Genomic DNA, 23,936 nt, shown 5'->3' on the forward strand with positions numbered 1-23,936 from the left:
GAGGGAAACAGAATGCTCACAAACTTCCAATTAAGACTGCCAGGTGGAGTACAACCTGCCAACCACACTTTGTGGCTTGCAAGGGGCTTGGCATCTCCCACCCACTCACTGGCTTGTAGTCCTGGGCAGTGTTCAAGAATATATATAATGTTGTTGTTTTTTTTAAAAAAAATATGTATACGCCACCCTTCCCCGTTTAAAAACCGGGCTCAGGGTGGCTAACAGCAAATGTAAAACGTTGATTAAAATGTGACTATAAAACAGCATCAAATACAACAAAATGCAGCATCAATATCAACAAAATTAAAAAAAAAACAGGGGTCATTTTTGGAAAAAAGGAAACCCCAGTAAGTAGACATCAAATGATCACCAGGGCTAACTGGCCAAGTTGGTCCTACAAGGAGACCAGGGAAGAATTTAAATGTGGGGTCCTGAAAAGGGTTTCTTCATAGAAGAGAAGAGGGAAAAGGGAATAAAGGATGAGGCTAATTCACATTGAAAGCCAGGCAGAATAGCTCTGTCTTACAGGCCCTGCGGAAGGAGATCAAGTCCTGCAGGGCCCTAGTCTCGTGGGACAGAGAAAAGTCATCAAGCCAGTGACTGGTAGGGTCATATTTGGCTTGGTGGGTAACATGTTGAGCAGGTCCTAGAACCTGACTGTCTAAATCTGGACCTTCCGAGGCTCAGCCTTTCCAATGTGAGAATGACACATATGCTTAAGTTGCAGGTAGGTAGCCGTGTTGGTCTGACGTAGTCGAAACAAAAAATAAAATAAAAAATTCCATCCAGTAGCACCTTTGTGTTGTTGTTGTTTAGTCGTTTAGTCGTGACCCCATGGACCAGAGCACGCCAGGCACTCCTGTCTTCCACTGCCTCCTGCAGTTTTGTCAAACTCATGTTCGTAGCTTCGAGAACACTGTGCAACCATCTCGTCCTCTGTCATCCCCTTCTCCTTGTGCCCTCCATCTTTCCCAACATCAGGGTCTTTTCCAGGGAGTCTTCTCTTCTCATGAGGTGGCCAAAGTATTGGAGCCTCAGCTTCAGGACCTGTCCTTCCAGTGAACACTCAGGGCTGATTTCCTTCAGAATGGATAGGTTTGATCTTCTTGCAGTCCATGGGACTCTCAAGAGTCTCCTCCAGCACCATAATTCAAAAGCATCAATTCTTCGGCGATCAGCCTTCTTTATGGTCCAGCTCTCACTTCCATACATCACTACTGGGAAAACCATAGCTTTTACTATACGGACCATTGTCAGCAAGGTGATGTCTCTGCTTTTTAAGATGCTGTCTAGGTTTGTCATTGCTTTTCTCACCTTAGAGACCAACTACGTTTGTCATAGGTACGGCATGAGCTTTCGTGTGCATGCACACTTCTTCAAATACCCAAACCAGAACCCCATAGGACTTAGAAGCATTTTATTCATTTATTTAGAAAACTTCTAGGGCCCGTAACATTAGAGAATATCATAGCAATGTACAGTATAAGGCCCTGGAGGAGGAAGAGGAGCAGAAAGAGGGTGAGGAAAGAGCTGTGAGTAGACGGAGGGTCCTTTGCCCATCCTTTCAACCCCTCAGAAACTCAACAAACCATTTGTACCTGGAACTGGGTGTGGAAAGAGCAGCTGAATGGGATACAGCTGTGGGCAGCCTGAAGAAGCACCCATCCACCTTGAGCTCAGCTCCGGAACCTCTCAGGTGGGTGCTATTGCCATTCTAAGAGAACAAGAGAGAAGTTCATGGTGAGCTCCGGAACCTCTTTTTCTAGAAAAAATAGCACTGCTAATAATCTTTTAAAACCATTCACACTTGCCATCACTATGTCTTGTAGGACTGCATCCTATAGCTCAGGGATGTCCAGCAGGTCAATTGCAATCCACAGCTCAATTGTGGGGTGTCCGTGGTCGATCACAGGATCATGACACCCCCCCAAAAAAAGCTCAACAACTCTTGCTCCCTAAAAAAGCTCAACAACTTGGACCAATCCAATGGGTAGATTACTGCCAGTTTTTTTATATAGTGGGAGTAGATCACAGTCTCTTGAAAGTCGGACCTGCCTGCTTTATCTTAACTATTCATTGTTTGAATAATAACTCTTTTTTATATATAAAAAAGAAGTTACTTTTCAGCACACCTGTTTATGATTATACTGCAAGGATGCAATTATAGGCACACTTTCCTAGGAGTAAGCCCCATTGAACACCATCAGAATTATTTCCAAATTAACAGGCTTGTGCTGGAAATCGTCTAGGCACTGAATTGTGACCCCCATAGAATACGACAAGAATGATTTTTGAGCTTATTCTTGTGCAACCTATTTTTTTACCCTTTTGGCGAGAGGGTCCAGGCTATTTCCATTTTAGCTAGGACTGCCATGGTTCATTGTTGCAACAGTTTCTACAATAAATGCATTTAGTTCTTTTATGTGAAACAATTAGTGTTGAAAGTTATAATTAGGGCTCCCCACCTTCCAATTGATAGGTATTTCAGAGCTGACCGATTCCATCATGCTTTTTTGACAAAACCATTTTCTGAAAGCAGGCAAAAGAAGGGGGGGGTACAAATGATTAAAAACTTCAATTCACAAAGTGACTTTTATTTTGATAATAAATAACATATGAGTCACATTGCAAAATGAGACCCTTAATCATTTGCTGCCACGTTATCTGTCAAAATATAGACAGGGAGAGAGAAAAAACGATCACTCGTAAATAAAAGGTAACTTTCCATTTTTGCCTTGTGAGAGACGGGGTGGTGGTGGTGGTGGCACTATTTTGTTGACACTTTAAAATAGAAATATTTTGTGTGAGTCAGGGAGAATGCTCTACTCAAATAACCTCATATCCTCTGTTCAACAGGGCACTTATTAATTTGTGCATAATTATTATCTCTCACTCTCAATATAAGCTGGGGAGAAATAGCTTCCTGAGTATAGTTATTAAGAATGGTGGTTTCATTGTGGAGGACTGGGCTTTCAAATATACAGATTGTAGACAAGATAGGATGCTTATAATGTCAGAATTTGTACAAGTTGAGAATGTGCACGCTTTGAGCCTCTAAGAGAAAAAATCCACATGCTGTCGTAGAAGCAGAATAAGTTTAGACAATTACAGGTAAAGTATCCAGAAGGATGGAAAGCTAAGGACTAGCTGTATAAAAACTCCTTCCAGTAGCACCTTAGAGACCAACTAAGTTTGTTATAGTTATGAGCTTTCGTGTGCATGCACACTTCTTCAGATGCACTGAAACAGAAGTCACCAGACCCTTATGTCTAGTCAGAGGGTGGGGAGGGGTAATACTCAGAATGGTGGTGGGAATGGGTGATTGGCTGATAGGTGATGACCTGTTGATGACTGTTAACGACTGCAATTAGTCTAACAGGAAAAAAGCAAGGGCCAAAAGGTAGCCAAAAATAGCTTTATCGTGTATAATGAGATAAGAATCCAATGTCTCTATTCAGACCAGGTCTCTCCATTGGTAATAAGTTGTAATTCAGCAACTTCTCTTTCCAGTCTATTTCTGAAATTCTTTTGTAATATGATTTTGTATAGAATGTCCTGGGAGTCTGAAGTGTTCTCCTCCTGGTTTCTCTGTCTTGTGATTCCTGATGTCAGATTTATGTCCATTTATCCTTTGGCGTAGGGTTTGTCTGGTTTGTCCAATATAGAGAGCTGAAGGGCACTGTTGGCATTTGATGGCATACAAAATGTTAGAAGATGAGCAATTAAATAGTCCTGAGATGGTATGTTTGATGTTGTTGGGGCCAGTAATGGTGTTGTCCGGGTGTATGTGGCAGCAAAGTTGGCATCTGGGTTTATTGCTACGATGGCATAGTCTAATATGGGTTACTTTTGCTAATGAGTCTGCTCTCTGGGGGTGGAGCCATAACTTTGTGGCAGAGCATGGCTAGAATGGAGGGTGCAGTTCTCAGTAGCAAGGCAGGCAGAACAGTCCCTGTCCTCTCCTGGTTTCCTCTCTTGTGTAGGGATGGGAAAGTAGAGAGCCACAGTTAGAACTGTCTGTAGCAGGACAGGTGGACCGACAATCTGACTCAATATAAAGCAGCTTCATGGATTCATAAGTTTAGTCCTTGACTTAGAAGTTTCTTTTTGTGACTTGCAGCAAATCTCAAAGCCACACCCTCTGACTGACATTAGCTCAACTGCTCTGATGCCAAAGCCACAGCTACTTAAGGTGAGTTCCAAGGTCCATGACATACTCTGCTAAATTAAACTATTAAATATCCCCAAACAATGTACATATGCAAAATAATTAAGAACCACCAAAGAAAATAATGTACACAAATTCAAAATATAGTATCATAATGCAGCATCAAAATCAAAGTGTATACAGTGGTACTTTGGTTTACGAACTTAATCTGTTCCGGAAGTCCGTTCTTAAACCAAAGCATTCTTAAACCAAGGCGTGCTTTCCCATAGCAGTGGGGGACTCAATTTACAAATGGAACACACTCAACAGGAAGCGGAACATGTTCTTCTTCCCAGGCAAAGTTCAGAAACCAAAACACCTACTTCCGGGTTTGCAGCGTTCTTAATCCAAGTTGTTCGTAAACTAAGCTGTTCTTAAACCTTCTTCTTCTTCTTTGGCGATCACTCGAAGATTGTCTTCCATAAACACGGTTTTAACAATGGGTCCAGAAATGACTGTGGAGGCCAATGCTGGATCCACACGTCCTTCCACAGTGGGGAAATTGGTTTCCGGGCGGGAGTTGATCACGGTGTGGATTTGCCAAGCGTGCCTTCCTCTTAGCATGTTTCTCCCTTGCGTCCTGTGTTCGAGCGTCTTCAAAGTCCACGACACCTTTGGTAAAGGCTGTTTTCCAACTGGAGCGTTCGCAAGCCAGAGTTTCCCACTTGTCAGTGTTTATACTACATATATTTTTATTTTTTTTAGGTTTGCCTTGAGACAGTCTTTAAACCTCTTTTGTTGACCACCAGCATTACGCTTTCCATTTTTAAACCAAGGTACCACTATATCTCAAAGGGACCCAGGTGGCACTGTGGGCTAAACCACTGAGCCTAGGGCTTGCTGATCGGAAGGTCGGCGGTTCGAATCCCTGTGACGGGGTGAGCTCCCGTTGCTAGGTCCCAGCTCCTGCCAACCTAGCAGTTCGAAAGCACATCAAAGTGCAAGTAGATAAATAGTGACCGCTCCGGCGGGAAGGTAAACGGCGTTTCCATGTGCTGCTCTGGTTCGCCAGAAGTGGCTTTGTCATGCTGGCCACATGACCTGGAAGCTATACGCCGGCTCCCTCGGCCAATAATGCGAGATGAGCGCGCAACCCCAGAGTCGGTCAGGGGTCCCTTTACCTTTACCCTTTTTACCACTATATCTAGCAAATCCCCCACCAACACAGAGAGAACCATTCACATGCACCTCCAAACTACACAAAACTAATCTAAGCACAAAACCAAGCACTCAACAATCACATTCTCCTTACACAAACCACATCGCTCCATTCCCTCAATTCCCACATCATTAAAACACCCAATATGCAACTAATCAATAATAGCATCACAATCAATAGCAGCACAACAGGCCTACAGAATAAAAACGAACCAACAGCAGTTCACACACAAACACAACCCATTCCTTCCCACTCTTTCCCCCATCTCTCCCCTAGGAAGGTTAACCCCTGCCTACAGACTGTCACCCACTGGATAGTCAGGCCCAGCCACCGACACATCTGGCAGCCATCACCCTTTGGGGCCATGCATGTACATTTCCACCCCAGATACTTCATATCCTTCTGAATCCTCCCTATGCTATCACATTTGATGTCCTTCCGTAAACACTGCTGATGGCCACCTGGGCTTCATCAGAGCTGTCTCTCCTATGCATCTCCTCGAGTGAACAGTTGGGGAACAGGTGTTCCCTTTGCCCTGAAAAATCAATGAAACAAGAGGAGAACGAATTCCTTTGCTTCTGCAGCTGCCCTTTCCTACAGCCCTATAACAACCCCGGAATGAATTCCTTCACGGAAAAGGAATGTCCACCAACCTCAACCCTTTGTGGCGGTACTGCCGGAGGGATGAGACTAATTACATTTGGATGTGAAATCTATAAAGACTAATGAATCTTGCAGACCAGCGATCAAGTCTGTTGTTCCTAGGTAACAGCTTGTGGGCTTTGTTTTCATTGCAGGTGAGTTTAAGCACCACCCTTGTTTTTATTTGCCCAACAAGGAAAATGCAGCTGTTCCACGATTGTGCGGATTTCTTCTTGATGATTTCAATAAAAGCCTTTCCAATTTATATGCAAAGTAGGTTCAGCTCTCAGACCTCTGGCAAGCTGTCGGTGTGGCCTCTGATATCTGAAGACTTGGATGGCAGCCACATTTGGGAACATTTTCTTCAAAAATGACTGGCGAGAGAGGAGTGGAGAATGCAATGTTCATGCACTAACCAGCAACATTTTGCAAATGTTTTTCATGCATATGTGTATGGATTAATCAAAGAGTGATGTAACTGCTATGGTAGCCTCCAGATGTTGTCGAACTCCAGCTCCCAGTAACTTCTGTCAGTGTGGTCAATAGGGAGGAAGCATGGTAGCAAGAGTCCAACACCATGAGGGGGGCTACATGTTCCCCACTTCTGACCTAGTGGAAGATCCTTGTAGGCCAAGGATGGGGAGCTGAGACCCTCCAGATGTTGCTGGACTCCAACAACCATCAGCCCCAGTCAGCATGGCCAATGGTCATGAATTCAGAGTGCCGGATTCCTTCAGTAGCAGTACACACCTCAGTAGAAGTGAACATCTCCCTACTGAGAACAAACACACCCCTTCCCTTTCTCCTGGAAATGGGCAAAAGGGTTGGGAAAAGAGGGGTGAAGCTGGTAGCCTCACAGACAAGTAAGGATGTCATTTCCTGGCCTGGCCAACTCAATAAATAAAGGCGGTTGGAGGATGGATGGCGGCTAACAGATTGAGATTGAATCCTGACAAGACAGAAGTACTGTTTGTGGGGGACAGGAGGCGGGCGGGTGTGGAGGACTCCCTGGTCCTGAATGGGGTAACTGTGCCCCTGAAAGACCAGGTGCGCAGCCTGGGAGTCATCTTAGACTCACAGCTGTCCATGGAGGCACAGGTCAACTCTGTGTCCAAGACAGCTGTTTATCAGCTCCATCTGGTACGCAGGCTGAGTCCCTACCTGCCCACTGACTGTCTCTCCAGAGTGGTGCATGCTCTAGTTATCTCTCGCTTGGACTACTGCAATGCGCTCTACGTGGGGCTACCTTTGAAGGTGACCCGGAAACTACAACTAATCCAGAATGCGGCAGCTAGACTGGTGACTGGGAGCGGCCGCCGAGACCACATAACACCAGTCCTGAAAGACCTACATTGGCTCCCAGTACGTTTCCGAGCACAATTCAAAGTGTTGGTGTTGACCTTTAAAGCCCTAAACGGCCTCGGTCCGGTATACCTGAAGGAGCGTCTCCACCCCCATCGTTCTGCCCGGACACTGAGGTCCAGCTCCGAGGGCCTTCTGGCGGTTCCCTCACTACGAGAAGCCAAGTTACAGGGAACCAGGCAGAGGGCCTTCTCGGTAGTGGCACCCACCCTGTGGAATGCCCTCCCACTAGAGGTCAAAGAGAACAACAATTACCAGACCTTTAGAAGGCATCTCAAGGCAGCCCTGTTTAGGGAAGCTTTTAATGTTTGATGGATTTCTGTATTTTAATGTTTGATGGATCTCTGTATTTTAGAATTTCTGTTTTGTTGGAAGCCGCCCAGAGTGGCTGGGGGAACCCGGCCAGATGGGCGGGGTATAAATAATAAATTATTATTATTATTATTATTATTGAGTTCCAATGACTCAAAATGAGACTGCTTCTGTGTCACGAAGTTTTCCACCCCACACTGTATTTGTAGCATGCAGCACTGTTTCTGTAATACCACAGTTTGTTTCTGACCAAAAAACAAGAACGTGTTATTTGTCTTGCTGTTGGCTGTTGTGAAATTATGTAACATATGGCACTTACATAATTAATACTGTAGGTTATGCTGTCATTATTTTATCCCACCCCATTCATTTCAATGCAAAGGAAATACAATGCAAATAGGGAGTTGTAATGTAATTCAATCAATTATGTATCATTTGCAGACTGACAGCAACAACAAATGTCAATGGTATTTGCTGGATTGATTTCTGTTCTGGACATGGGACAAATAAGCAAACACTGGCAATTTCCCACTATCCACTTCTGTTTTTGTCACAAGTCTCTGACATCCCTACTCATGTAGCTTCGAGTAGTTATGGATTAGAAGTTGTGAGTGACTGTAGACCCCTTGGGGCAGGGACTGTGAGTGTGACTAGTTGCTTTACAGTCTCACTCTGCAGTATGCCCGGTTGGGGTACTTCATACTTCAGTCCAGCAGGTTCAGATGAACTCAGGTAGTCAATATGACACCTTTTTTTGGCACTGTATCCTTCCTGACCCTTGCATCTGTTCTTAATCTGAACAAACCATGGGCTGCATCCAAGCAACCTCTACGCAGAGTATGCCCATAAAAATTAATGGGCCTATATTAGCCACATGTATTAATTTCAATGGGACTATTCTGAGTATGACATGTAATGGGTATAACAATTATTCAGTGAAGTTTGAGCTGATAGTGTCTGCTCCAGCTGTGGGATGGGGATTGTTAGGTACTGAGCTGAATCCTATAACAATAGGATCCAGAATGCAGCAGTCTGATTGGTCCGCAGGAGCCACCCGATCCAGCTCCAGGTGGAAGTGAATCAGCAACCTGATTGGCCTGCAGGAGCAGCCAATCAGGCTGCTGGCAGAAGTCAATCTGCAACCTGATTGGCCCACAGGTGCAGCCCTGAAGTAGCCAATCATGCAAGGCCTCTATTGCTACTATAAGCTGAATAAAGAGCATGAAATTCACTCTCGACTCCGAGTATATTTCAGGGATAGATAAGAAGTTTAGGCTATGTGGAACAAATGAGCACATCTCTTTCACTTCCAAGTCATATTCCTTTCCCCTCTGGACCCAATCTTCTCCAGCACCCAGAAGGTTGGGGTCGTTGAGTGATTATGCACTTGAGTGAAGGCTGCTAGTTTAATGCTTTGGGGGAACCCTCTGTCTCCTTGAAAACCTTCAAGGGCTTGTTTGCTAGATTCCACACAAAGCCACCTTATAAACAGAAACGTAGATTCACCATCAGGTGAAACATCCAAGGAGTTTTAAGGGAAGTCCAAAGAGGTTCAATAAGCTCAGCGGTACAACATCAGTTTTGTGTGGGCAGAAGGTTCCAGGTTCAATCCCTGGTATCTCCAGATGTGGATGGGAAGGTCTCCTGAAAGAACATAAAAAGAGCCTGCCGGATCAGGCCAATATCTCATCTAGTCCAGCATCCTGTTCCCACTGTGGTCAATCAAATGTCTGTGGGAAAGCTGCAAGCAGGATCCAAAACCCTGGAGAGCTGCAACCAGCCAGCATGGACACTACTGATCTAGATAGACCAACGGAATGACTTGCATTAAGGAAGCTTCCCATGTAGCTATGCTGCTATGGGCATCACAAGGAAGTGATATCTGCTGATTCCCTAATGATTAAAGAGTAGAAAGGGAGCTGGTCTCTGTAGATATAACAAGTGACCAAAGTTACCTAAAGTTTCACTTAATGTAGCTCACTTGGTATTCAGACTGGAAATAGAAGCTAATCTCTAACTTTTGTGGACATATATAAATTGACCCTATAGGGTTACAATTGAGATACATTGAAGAGAGTGGGTTAAAGCTCTCTCCTGCTCATCTGTTTTGAATCTGGCCTACAAATGATAAACAGGTTTGGTTCACCTATTGTTTCTTCCGTCCTTCCTTCCCTCCCCACCCTCCATTTCACGAGTACTAAATTTAACATATATATATATATATATATATATATATATATATATATATATGTATATATATGTATATATATGTATATATATGTATATATATGTATATATATATATATGTATATATATATATATATATATGATCTCAGCGTTAAAAAAGGAAACCAGATGCCGTCGCTATTAACTTTTGGAATCAACTGTCATCTTCCTATTAAATCCTTCCATCCAAGTAAAGCCAATTATTTGCTTGATCTAAAAAGGTGCCGAAAATGGAGACGCACAAGGTTTCTGAAAGTCCACTTTAATAAGACAGGTGGGTAACTAATAATGTGGAAAATTGCCTGCAGATTGAGGAGACTGGGAATGACTAATGGCCAAAACTAAGCGAGTAAATTAGTTGCCAAATGATACCATTTGCAGGAGTTGTGCGAAAGGGAGATTTGATGGCCCAGAAGCATGTGGCACTGATCGGAGAGCAGAGCATTTGAGTGGGGCCCAGATTCAAGAAAGCATGCCATCAACTTATGGCAGGGCGTGCTTTAAAAAAGAAAAAAGAAAAAACACCCTTGACTTTTAAATTATTATTATTATTATTCTTTCCATGTAAGCGATGCTATTTGGGTAAGTGCTTAATAGCGTAGGCACAAGAGCCCACTTAGCTCTCTGCAAAGTTTGACAGCAAAGTTGTTGCCAAGGTCAAAGACTCTGAAACAGAGATGCCCTTTAGGTGTGCTGCAAATCAAGCAGAGCTGGCCAGGGGAAGAAGAGGGCAAAAAGGGGGAAAGGAACTGGGAAGAACTGAGGGGAAAAATATCACAAGGAGTCTCTCTCTCTCTCTCTCTCTCTCTCTCTCTCTGATTTAAAGAATTTCCTATACATTTTGCTATTAACAGCAAAATGAGATCCCTCATGAAAAACTGTGTAGCTCTAGTCATAAGATTTAGAATCTGAGCTGGGAACGGGACGTATCGAATTAGTTTTTCTCTCTCACTTGGAGAGCAGGGCAACAGCCAGATCCCTTCTGCATGGGGGGGGGGGAATCCCTCATCCTAGCCCAGAGCTGTCCAAGATGTGTGTTGTGTCACATTAGTGTGTCGGCTGCAGTGTGTAGGTGTGTCCTGCAAATGCTCTTATAAGGGGTTAGTTTAACTTCTGGTTTGCTAGTAAAACTGAATTACCGTGTCACCAAATGATGTATGTCTAAAAAGTGTGTCACCGACGTTAAAAGTTTGGAAAGCTCTGCCCTAGCCTTTTGGATTGTTGTGTGTGACTGTTCATTTCTGCTTAGTCCTGTTTGTTCTTTTTGTGGCCGCTTCAGTAGTCATATTGTGTGCCGCATGCCATATTTTATCAATTTCATTACACTTTTGGTGATCCCAGCCAATCAGAGATCAAGGGCTGGATATAATGATGTCATAATGTTCGCTGGATTTTAGCTATGTGCTGATGTTGCTAAGGGCAAATGATGGCCATTTGAGCGAGGGCAATGCCTCCTGTACTTGTCACATGGGTGACCCTAGCCCATCAAGGATCACTTGAAGAACTGAACAGCTTCTTAGTTCTTTTGAACGGACTCCAAACAAGCAAACAGAAATGCACAAGCAGAAGTAATTGGGGGGGCACTAACTTCTCCATCAGTGTTGGCCCTGATTATACTTTCCTTGTTTTCAGGCAAATTAACTAAAGAGTTATGAGACATCTTCCTATGTTTCTATATTGTGGTGAGAATAAAGGAATGTGTCGTCACATCCATACAATATTAGAAGTTGAGGACACTAGATTGAAGACTCCATGAAACACATAATTTACTAATGTGTTAAAATCTAAATGCCATGATTGCTATATAAAACTTCCATGGTCAGAGGCAGTTATCTATGGATACTAGAAACTGGGGACAAACCATGGGGTAGAAGAAGAAGAGTAGAAGATTTGGATTTGATATCCCACTTTATCACTACCCGAAGGAGTCTCAAAGCGGCTAACAATCTCCTTTCCCCTCCTCCCCCACAACAAACACCCTGTGAGGTGGGTGGGGCTGAGAGACTTCAAAGAAGTGTGACTAGCCCAAGGTCACGCAGCAGCTGCATGTGGAGGAGCGGAGACGCAAACCCGATTCACCAGATTACGAGCCTACCGTTCTTAACCACTACACCACACTGGCTCTCCAGTAGGAGGACCCCATTTCCTTGTCATTCTTCTGTCCTTCTCAGAGGCTTCTAGGGGGGTCACTCTCATTTAAAGAAGGCTGAATTAGATTAGGATTTGATCCTGATCAAGATGGTTCTTCTTAAAGTCTTACTCCTGGAATGTTTGGAGACCACTTCTCCAGAGGAACCCAAGAGTCTAGGCTGTTGTGAATAGTATCAGTCCAGTTTTAGACAAATATACTCAGCCTCTTTACTAACATTCTTTTTCTGCATTTTCTTTTAATCTTATGCACTTTTCCATTTCAGATTTATCCTGTATGTGCTACAGGCAAGCCGTCATTGCTGGTTTGCTCCCTCCAATATATTTCCTAGGTGCCGTGTTTTTTTGTTATTGTTTTTTTTTTTTTAAAAAAAGAGAAGTCTATAATTTGATACAAGACTTCACAACAGGTGGCTAATTGTTTTTGCTCTCGGCCCTCCAGGACCTTAATGTGTGAGTCAGGCTTTTGAAATCAAGAGTGAATGTTGAGCAAATAAGCAAAAGATTGAAAAAGAAAGACCCGTCATAAAGAACACAAGGGTAAAGATGAAGTACAATTTCTCAGGTTTCAAGGCCCAGGGTGAATTAACCTGCGTGGAAGAACACAGATTAAGATGTGGAGGCAGTGGAGTTGCCAGCCAGTTAAGGATTTCCTGGGATGGAACAGAATTGTATCCTCTTGGCTAGTCACCAGAATTGGGGGGTGCAAAGGTTGTTTTTAAAAAATACATTTTATTTTTAAATAAACCCATCTCCAGATGGATGGCTTCTGCTATTAGTGTGGATGACTGAGGCCGGTGTGCCTGCTTGCATGGGGCTTCCAAATTATCTAAAGAACAGCAAATCAATGAAACCTTGTAGAAACCGTTACAGTAGCATCTGAAACTGGCTCCCAAACATGTTAAATTCCTGAGCAAATGATGAAAAGTATTTCCCTGATGCTGGAATGATATCAAGAGTGGTTCCAGGCCAGCTTATCTAGGAAAGGGAATCTTTAGCTCAGTGGAAGAGTATTAGAATGGCATAAAGATGGTCTGAGGTCCAACTGCTGGCATCTCGAGGTAGTGCTGAGAATGTTCCCACTTTGACAAGCTGGAGAGATGCTGTCAGTTAATGTAAACAATATTGAGCTAGATAAGGGTTTCCCAAACTTGGGTCTCCAACTGTTGTTTTTTTTTTGGACTACAACTCCCATGATCCCTAGCTAGCAGGACCAGTGTTCAGGGATGATGGAAAATGAGTTTGGGAAACGCTGAGCTTGATGGACCAGTGCTGAGCTGTTTGTAGACAATACTAATGTCAATGTTGGTCCGAATTGGGATAAGGCCGCTTCCAGGATTCCTATAGCCCCCAACCTCAGCCCTCCAGATGTTTTTGGCCTACAACTCCCATGATCCCTAGCTAGGAGGACCAGTGGTCAGGGATGATAGGAATGGCAGTCTCAAAACATCTGGAGGGCTGAGTTTGCGGAAGCCTGCTATATGGGTTTGCCAAAACCTTTCTCCTTGGCTACCGCTCATCTAATTTCAATGGGATTTGGGGGAATGGCTCGAGTGGAGAATATAAGGTTTGTTCAGGATGATCAGGGAGAAGGCAACCAGTTAACCAGACCGTAGCACATCTCTATTGGCAGACATGCATATTGTTTGCTTGCTGCATCACAACCCATGCTGGATTTCCCTTACTACACCAGGATCAGCTACGAAGATTGTCCATCCTTCTTCCTTTTGACTGGAACAGTGATTTCTCCAGCCCTTCCACCTACAGAGCCAGTGTGGTGTAGTGGTTAAGAGCAGTAGACTCGTAATCTGGGGAACCGGGTTCGTGTCTCCACTCCTCCACATGCAGCTGCTGGGTGACCTTGGGCTAGTCACACTTCTCGGAAGTCTCTCAGCCCCACTCACCTCACAGGGTGTTTGTTGTGGGGGAGGAAGGGAAAGGAGATTGTTAGCTGCTTTGAGACTCCTCAGGGTAGTGATAAATCAGGTTATAAAAATCCAAACTCTTCTTCTTCTTCTACATGAGAGAGTCCTGTGGTCGGCCATTAAGTTGTCTTCCCTGAGTCTGCATGCAAATTATTTCTGTGATTGTTGCCACATGGTCACCGTGACAGCATCACAGGGAATATACATGTGCGAACCTTATACAAAGTCAGGCCATTGGTCTATCTTGCTCAGTATTATCTACACTGACAGTGGCTCTCTGGGACTTCAGATTTTGGACACTCCCAGTCCTACCTGGAGATACCTGGGACTGAACCTGGGACCCGTCTGCATGCTGCTGAGCATCTGTATAGTTCGGGGTGCCCAAACTTTTTTCAAAGAGGGCCAGATTTGATTAAGTGAACATGCATGAGGGCCGACCAGAGTTGTTGAGCTTTCTTTTAGGATTGAAGTTCTTGAGCTTTTTTTAGGATTGGCAAACAAAATAATGTTTTGTACTTTAAAAGAACATTACACCCTTGTTAGATTTCTGTTGTTGTTGTTAACAAATAAACACCTGCTGTTAATTGTTGCTGGCTGCTTCAACCTTTGGTTTTCAGTCAATATTAGAAAGAAACAAAACCCACAAACAACAACTAGAAGCATCAGCACACAATACACACTACTACTCCCTTCAGAAAATAAGAACTTTTTTTGTCTATAATTAGAAAAAAAATCTTTCTTAAGGATATATTTTTCTTTCTTAAGGATATTGCAGTAGTCCACCAGGATTGGTTTTTGATATAGATATTGAGCTTCCATTCATGCAGATAATAATATTGATTTTCCCACAATATTCAATGATATCTGATTTTTCCTTCCTTTCTTTTTTGCAAGTTGGGGGGATTTGATGACACAACCCCTTAGCAAAACTTGGTGATGAGGATGGAGGAAATCACTGGTGTGCATTAGAATCACTGAATGTGCACTAGACTGTGCCTCTGAGCGCAGCTGGCTGTCTCCAGCGCATTGATCTCAATGGGATGTGCATTCTCATGCATATCTGAAAGTGCATTTTAATCTGCAAGCAGCATGCACCAGCTTGCTGACATAATATGCACAAGCTGTGAACGCTGCTACACTGTGCATCAGTGTGACAAATTGCTGGTTTAAAGGAATGACATCACAAACACATTCCATGGATTTGTGACAGCATAGGGAAGCAGAAAACAATGCATGAATAGATAGGTTTCACAAAATGCACCCACACACCATGATGACCAACAGGATCATTTATCCCTGTTGAAATCAGGCTCGAGAGAAGCATTCTGTTGTAGCCAAGTGGACAGGTTGGGGTTGTCAGCTCATTTGAGTGGCACCCATGCCAGTTCCTTCACTTTGTAAATGTGCCCACGGCCCCCAAAAAGTTGGTGACCCGTGCCCTAACGTATTATGTGAGTTCCCAAAATATGACCTGCCTATAAAAAGGGGTGAGGGGAAGGTAGCTGTCCAACGATCACTTATAAGGATGGGCAGTGAAGAGTGCATTATCTACAGCCACACAGTTCTTAATAATAATAAAAATTCAGCAATGTCTTTGTCTTCACGCAACAGCAACTAGGCCCCATTTTCCTCTGGGCCCCCTCTTTTCTCCCCTTGCTTTCCGCAATCTCCCTTGACATCAGCAAGAATTATTAGTTGTGCTCGCCTGTGCCACGCATCTTGGTTGCCTCTAATTGAAATGGAGGTGATCTTGAGTGGCAAAATTGGTTAAGAAACTCTTCCAAGTGCCTCGTTTGTATAATTTATCAGGGGAATCAAATGCTTCTGAGTTTGGATCATTTAGTTCTCAGGAGTTTTTAATCTCCGATCATATCAGGAGGTGGGACAGGACTCGATTGTGGAAGAACTTGATGATAACGTGGAAATTTATTTACTGTGTCAAATGCTGATGTTGCCAGAGGAGCGGTTTGAGGTGAGAATTACCTTTCACAGAAAATTAACTGCAGGAACCTAGTTAATTTGAAGGAAATGCAGACCTTATACCTTTTCTCTCTCTCAATAAATTCCTGGCAGAGAATGCGAACATATTTGTACTCTCTCAAGCTTAAATGACTTCTTTCATCAAGCACAAGAGTTAAAGCAGGGGTGCTTAAATAAAGGCATTAAAGTATTCTTGATGTGACTGAAGAGGGAGAATTAATCTGATTAATCCTATCCGTCTTTCTCTCCAAAATATTGGGTAACATCTCCCTTAGGAATCTCCCTTAGGGATGGCAGAATCTCATCCATTTCAAATTCTTGTTTTCTACACATAGCAGTATCAGTTTGCATTCTTCTTTAAAAAATATAAAGAATAAAAAAATCTTCAGCAAGAATTTTCCCCAATACGCATAGCTTTGTGTGTCATTTTGCATAAAATACACATAGGTATGTAGTAAGCACATATTTCTGATCCCAAAGGTCACAGGTTCAATCCTGAGTACCTCAAGTGAATGGGTCAGGCAATGGGAAACATTTCTGTCTGAGATCACATTCATACCATACCTAGAAAGGACATTTAACACACACACATGGCTTTGCCCCAAAGAATCTTGGGAGCAATAGTTTACCATGCACAAAACTACTTTTCCCAGCACCATTAACCTTTTACAGTTCCTGGGAATCTTTCAGAGAAGTCTTGTGCTTTAAATGTGCGACATGGATGTGAGCTATGAACTTAGAGAACCAAAGTAGATCAGTTTCCCCCCAACTTGATGACCACTAGAGGTTTTGAACTATAACTCCCTTCGTTCCTTACCACTGACTATTCCTGATGGAAGTTCTAGTCCAGAATATATGGAGGGCACCAGGTTGGGGAAATCTAGAATAGACAAAATCAGGCCAGACAAACTCTTGGCTAGATGAAATGGAGGCATAGTCTGAACTGGTATAACTTGCTTTCCTTCAGAAAGACCTGAGTCATTTCGGGTGGGGGGGGGGGAGAACCACTTTATGAGGCTGCATTGTGTGTGTGTTTGAGTATATGCTTGGTTGTTCATTTCACATTGGCAGCTATAATAGTATCTATTATTAGGAGGAGAAAATAGCATTACAAATTGAACCTGAGTAGAAGAATATAACAGGAAACAAGTAGGGATTTTAAAAGAGTGAGAGAGAAAAGACCACAATAGAGGTATCAGCAAGACCCAATTGTTTACCTTTGTATTTTACATCTTTCAGCAAAAAAGAAAAAGAAAAAACCCACCTATCTAAAGGAACAATTTGTCTGTACCCCAAGTAATGGCCTGACAGCAACCACAATAATGATAATAATAAAGTGCAGTGTGTGTGTGTGTGTGTGTGTGTGTGTGTGTGTGTGTGTTATTTGGGGGGGGGCAGTTGTTTGTTCTCCAGAATAACTACTTTTTGGAATTTGCCACACTCTGTGGGCACAGCTTAAGCATTTCCAATCTAAGTTTACAGTGTGAAGGGGAGGCAAAGAAAGGGGGAGAGGGAGACAGAGGGAGAAAATAAGTAAACCAATAACAGAAAAGCACAGATTACTCTGAGAAATGATACTGCAAATAACTGGAAGGGGGAAAAAGCCATCTTCTTCATGGTAAGTTTCACAAAGTAATTCCATGGCAGACAAACCAAGGTAAATATTTACTGTGAGTTTCCTTTGAACCTGCGGGAGTCTGCAATCCACACTGCCTGCTATCCGTTAATACTTATCTTAGTCCTTTGTAGATTAGTTTCATGACCGTTATTTCCAAAAGGGTGTATTATTTGTCAAAACCGTTGCTGAAGACCTGTGTTCAGAGTCGGAGGTAAGTGGGGGTGCAGGGGGAGAGAGAGAAGGCGGAAAACTGAAAAGAAAAGCTGGGGGGGGAGAGAGAATTTCTACTTTTCAGATAGTTGTACTTTGTGATAAGTACAGTTGTCCCCATGCTGTAGCCTCTGTTCAAGCAAGGCCTAACTCTCACCGAGGCGTTCAAAATGTGTCTGAACTGTGCGGTTCTGAGCCACATACTGCATTCAGACAGCACATCATTCCATTTTCCCCCAGCGCTTGATTTCCCTGCCTTCATTTTACGTAGTCTCTCACACCATGAATAAGCTGCTTCTGAAAGTCTAGCAGGCTCTAGTGGATGCTTAGCAGCAGAGGCGCCAACTTGCTGTGGAACGTAATCCATTGGTGCAATCAAATGCAACATTCCTTAATTCCCTACAGTGGGCACAGGCAGGGGGACATCCAGTCAGTGTAACTTCCTGTACCACTGGTCTGGAGCATCCTCTCCCTGCATGTGACCTGGGAGATGGGCATGGCCCTGGCTGACTCCAGAAAAGAGCCGAGTCACACAGCCATCTCTCAGTTTGTCTTGATCTTTTGCTGATTTTTTGCTGCTATGTTGCTCTCCTGCAGCCATTTTGTTATCTCAATGTAATTTTGCTGCCTGCTGGCTCTCAGCCAGCAGCACATGAGTTCAGTCTCAACATAATAATAATAATAATAATAATAATTAATTAATTAATAATAATAATAATAATTTATACCCCACCTATCTGGCTGGGTTTCCCCAGCCACTCTGGGCGGCTTCCAGCAAAAGATTAAAAATAATTAAAACATCAATCATTAAAAACTTCCCTTCCCCTGAAGGGCTGCCTTCAGATGTCTTCTAAACGTCAGAAAGTTGTTTATTTCTTTAACATCTGATGGGAGGGCATTCCACAAGGAGGGTGCCACTACTGAGAAGGCCCTCTGCCTGGTTCCCTGTAACCTCACTTTTCTCAGTGAGGGAACTGCCATTAGGTCCTCAGAGCTGGACCTCAGTGAGATGAACTCACTGTTTATGTAATTACCAAGCAAAGCCTGCCTTCCAGGGATCATATCGTGAACTGAAACGTGAGTAAACTTTTCGTTACTTTACTCGGAAAGACTCTTGTGTGTTTATTCTTCTAAGAGGGATTAGAGATTCAAACAATATAGCTTCCAGCTATATTGAGGGGAATCTGCTGTGCTACATCACTGTGAGTGAAGGAAGGATAATACTTATTGAATATATCCTTCCCTACCATTCTTAACATTTCCACACTTGCAAGGGTGATGGGGGGGCAACAGTGCATGTGTGACACCCCAACATTGTGCATGTGATGTCAGGACATTGGGTGGAGGAGGGGGCGGAACTGAATGTGACGGCTTCATGGCTTTCATGGCCTGCAGCTCCACCTCTTCCTCCTGGCCCTGTCACCAGCTGCTACCAGCTGAGGGCAGCTTCAACCTTCCTTCCCCTCCGTGGCAGATTGAGGAAGAGAAGGAGCCAGCCACTGGTGCTCTGCGCTTCGCCTCTGCACTTTGGGGACATTGTGGGGGCCCAACCCCCAAAATATTGAGGTGGCCCAAAGGGGCTCGGCCCCGAGGATCTGGCACCCCTGTTTAGCTCCCACTTCCATGTTAATTGCTTCTAGAAAAAGAAATAAATCTGTTTGCCACCTGCAAAATCACTAGATGAAATATGGGGCTCCACATCATTCTCTCCTAGCATTTTCATTCCTTCATGAGGGAACAGAAGTGTTCATGTGCAGAAAGCGGGCAGGGGGGTGTCCTCTGTTGTGTCACATCATGCCCATTAATTTGAATGAAATTTAGGTGATAGGTAAAAAAAAGAAAAGAACCATAGTTCCATAAAGGTACTGTCTGAATGGGGGACTAAACACCATAAGGAAGGTTTTCAGCTATGGATGGTGGTGGCGGTGGGAATTCATAGAACCATAGAACCGTGGAGCTGGAAGGGACCCCCAGGGCCATCTAGTCCAACCCTCTGCAATGCAGGAAACATATGTAAAGCATCCATGACAGATGGATTTCATTCTCAGGGCCAGCTCTAGGTAGACCCCCGGTGGCGCGGTGCGCCAGGCGCCGAGCGGCAAAGCCACGCGGAAACCATGCTGCGCCTCGAGACTGCCCTGTTGATTCTGTTCACACTTACAGGCAAAGCCACCTAACTTTAGGGTTGCCATACGTCCGGAATTTCCCAGACATAGCTAGCAATTGCCTGTCCGGATTTTCACTTTTTGAAATATGGCAACCCTGCTTAACTTGCACTTTGCAAAACAATGCAAGAGCCAGAACACTGGTTTTCATCAGGCCATCCACGACCACTAAATCTAATCTTGGCTTCTAAGTCACTCTTAAGCTCAGTCACTTGCATTGAAAGTCTAAGCTGCTTGCACATTTTCTTTCTTTCTTCTTCCTTTTTTTTTTAAAGAGGCTGATTAATGTTATGCAAGATTACAGACTAAATCATATCTTTAAAAATGTATATTATATGTCTAATAAAAGAGTCGCACAGCACTAGATTTCCGCGGCGTAATTTCATAAATATTAATATGTATTTTAGACAGTTATATATGTTGCTGCATGTATCTATTTATGCAGTTTGGAAACCTGGAATGTATCTGGCAGAGGCAGTGGCGGAGCTTCAGGGGGCAGAGAGCAGGCAGGGGTGGGGCTGGCGTGCGTCCTGGGGGCATGGCATGCACCCTGGGGGTGTAGTACATCACCTGCGGGGGCGTGGCGCCCAGCGCGGGTGAGGGGTCAGCCGTGATGGCACCCCACCAGAATCACGTTGCCGGGGGGGGGGGTGTGCTCCCCCCACACTGCTCTTCCTCCGCCAGTGGATAGAGGGGTGCAGAGCCTCAAGATTCACCTTTTGCTGGTAGCTGTGCATTAACAACAACAACAACAACAACAACAACAACAACAACAACAACAACACAGAGTCAGGGGTGTAGGAAGATAGGGGCAGTGGGGGTGGGACGCCCTGAGCGGCGGGCTCCAAGGGGCGCCATCGTGGGCGCCCACCCCGCCCCCAAAATGCATGCCCCACCCCCAGAACGCATGTCACGCCCCCAGAATGTGTGCCATGGCCCTCCGGGAAGCGCGGCCCACCCCCGGAACACGCGCCACCCCTCTCTGGGAGGCACGCCACCCCCCTGGGAGGCACACCACAGCCCTCCGGGAGGCGTGCCACGGTCCTGGAATGTGTGCCCCGCCCCTCTGGGAGGCACACCCCGCCCCCAGAACGGGTGCCAGCCCCGCCCCCGGTGCCGGAGCATGAAGCTCCGCCACTGCACAGAGTAATACATATGGCACCAGCTTGGCTGCAGGAGTTGCCAGAAGGAGGCGTAAAAAAAGGCCATCCAACTATTTTGAGGACTCCACTCCAGATTTGTGTAACATTTACTCCTTAGCCTTTTCTTCTTCCGAAGATCCCCTGCAAGGCAGAGGAGGTTAAGATCCGAGTTATCCTTCTCCTAGATGGGCTCCCTTCCCAGATTGATGAGCCTGATCTGCTCCTCACTTGCCTCTACAACACATGCAGGAAGCGCTTTCTTGACCATTGGACTCACTCTTGGTCTTATCCGTTCAGTCTGCTGGAGCCTGTCTATGCATACAGGGGAAGTTCCTAATTCACTGAGGGTATGAGACCCATTGGCTACCCTCACCTGATTTAGCTGGCCAGTCAAAACCATTTCCTGGGGTGTGGCCGCTGTCACATGCTGACAGCATCTAGGAGCCACAGGTGAGAGGTGAGTGCAGTGTGGGGACCAATTACCAGTGGTGGACAAACTACCCCAGAAGGAGCATGACATGCCCCACACCAGAAGTACTTTGTTGTTGTTTAGTCGTTTAGTCATGTCCGACTCTTCATGACCCCATGGACCAGAGCACGCCAGGCACTCTTGTCTTCCACTGCCTCCCGCAGTTTGGTCAAACTCATGTTGGTAGCTTCGAGAACACTGTCCAACCATCTCGTCCTCTGTCGTCCCCTTCTCCTTGTGCCCTCAATCTTTCCCAACATCAGGGTCTTTTCCAGGGAGTCTTCTCTTCTCATGAGGTGGCCAAAGTATTGGAGCCTCAGCTTCACGATCTGTCCTTCCAGTGAGCACTCAGGGCTGATTTCCTTCAGAATGGATAGGTTTTATCTTCTTGCAGTCCATGGGACTCTCAAGAGTCTCCACCAGCACCATAATTCAAAAGCATCAATTCTTCAGAAGTACTACCCCTCCTCTAACACTCCATATGCCCCAGAAGTCCTTAGTATGTTTGTATAATATTATGTGCTTAAGAATGCATGTAATTTGCAAAAAGTCTCTTTAGTTTTAGTGAAACTAGGGAAAAAAAGTCCCGTATTATTGAGATTATGAAACAAGATAAAAATTAGAGGGGAGGGATCCATTTGGACATCAATATTATCAGAAAATTCTATCCCTAATCAAAATATGTTTTGGGGAGAAAATGTGCATTATTTAAATATGATTATTGAGAAAAAAATAAAATATGTGTTAAAATATGTGTTTCAATACTTTTTTTATAAAAAAATCTGCAAATTAACACAGAAGTGCAGTGGAATGAAACTCCAGGTAAGAACATGGAAGAGTTGGGTGGAATGGAAATAGGGAGTTTCATCCAATTCTACCTCTATCGTACTACCACCAGCTCTTTGAAATCATAAGAGAAAACCAATAATTTGTCTCCAGCGGGTCTCAGAGCTTGGTTCTTTTCATGCCTCAGTACTGTCACCTATAAAATGGGGATAAATGGCTGCTTACACGCTACATTGATCCAGGGACTATGTGAGTTCTTCTGATACCACTAGGGCGTATGTGGAACAAATAGATAATAATACAAATTAACATTTCAAATGCCTCTCAGATCCTTCGCTCAAAGGGGCTGTATAAATGCCAAGCATTATTAATACTATGATGGCCTCATATGGGAGCCATGAGGATTAATTAGTTAATGTTTGCACAGTGGCTTTGAAAATGAAAAGGATAATCTGGGAAGCTGATTATTTATTATCCTGAAAGATATATAAGGCCCCTCCTGAGTCACTTTTGTTCTGCTCTGGTGGAGCAAAGTGGGCTGACTTGAAGCTGCTTCCTCTAGATAAGGGAGGAGATCTCTAGGCTAGCATCTTGAACCATGCACTCCCAATCTGACCATGTCCGTTCTAGAGTAGAGCGGCCACTGAAATTTCACCTAAAGTGAGATGTGAAGAAACAGTTGCAAAAAGCCAGGGCACCATCTTTGATGAGCAAAAATGCCCACTTCCGCTGTCAAGTCAAGCCATGCCAAACAGCTGGGGGGGGGGCATTTTGGTCAATGGGAGTAAATTTAGGAAAGTAGCCAGCTGTTTGATATTGAGTCAGGCCATTGGTTCATCAAGCAGCTGCTCCTCAAGATTTCCATTGCAGAATCTATTTCAGTCCTACCTAGAGATGCCAGGGATGGAACCTGCATGCAAATCAGATGCTCGACCAATGAGCTATGGCCTCTTTCCCATATTTTATGGAGCTACCACCAAGAACGATGAAGACTGCTCCTGGAAGAATTGGAGAATTTAAAATAGTGGCCGGGAAGTGCACTCCGACCACTCATTGCCACCCTACCACCAATCCCCTGACTCTGAGCTGTTACCCTGGGGGTTCCCCAGCTGGCCCCCCTCGACACTCCTCTGTATCCAGCCAGTCCATGACATTGATTCAGCCAGTTATATCAATGGACCCTCCGTTCTGAGGTTAACAGGAGAACACAAATGAAGCATCCAGTCAAAGTGTGTTGCCTTTCAGAGGAAGGGCTGTAACTCAGTGGCAGAGCATCTGCTTTGCATGAATAAGGTCCTGGGTTCAATCCATAGCTGCCAAGTTCTCCCTTTTTTTAAGGGAAATTCCCTTATGCTGGATAGGCTTCCTCACGAGAAAAGGGAAAACTTGGCAGCTATGGTTCAATCCCCTGTATCTCCTGGTCTAAGAGAGGTCTGGGAGACTCCCATCTGAAGCCCCAGAGAGCATCTAGATAGATCCCTAGTCTAAGTTTTTTATAAGGCAACTTCCTATGTTCAGAGTGGTCATGGAAAGTGGGAATACAATATGTCACCATTAAGTAAGCTCAACTCCCCTCTAACATTCA

Source organism: Zootoca vivipara, chromosome 11 (assembly GCF_963506605.1).
Source record: "Zootoca vivipara chromosome 11, rZooViv1.1, whole genome shotgun sequence".
Taxonomy (NCBI): Eukaryota; Metazoa; Chordata; class Lepidosauria; order Squamata; family Lacertidae; genus Zootoca; species Zootoca vivipara.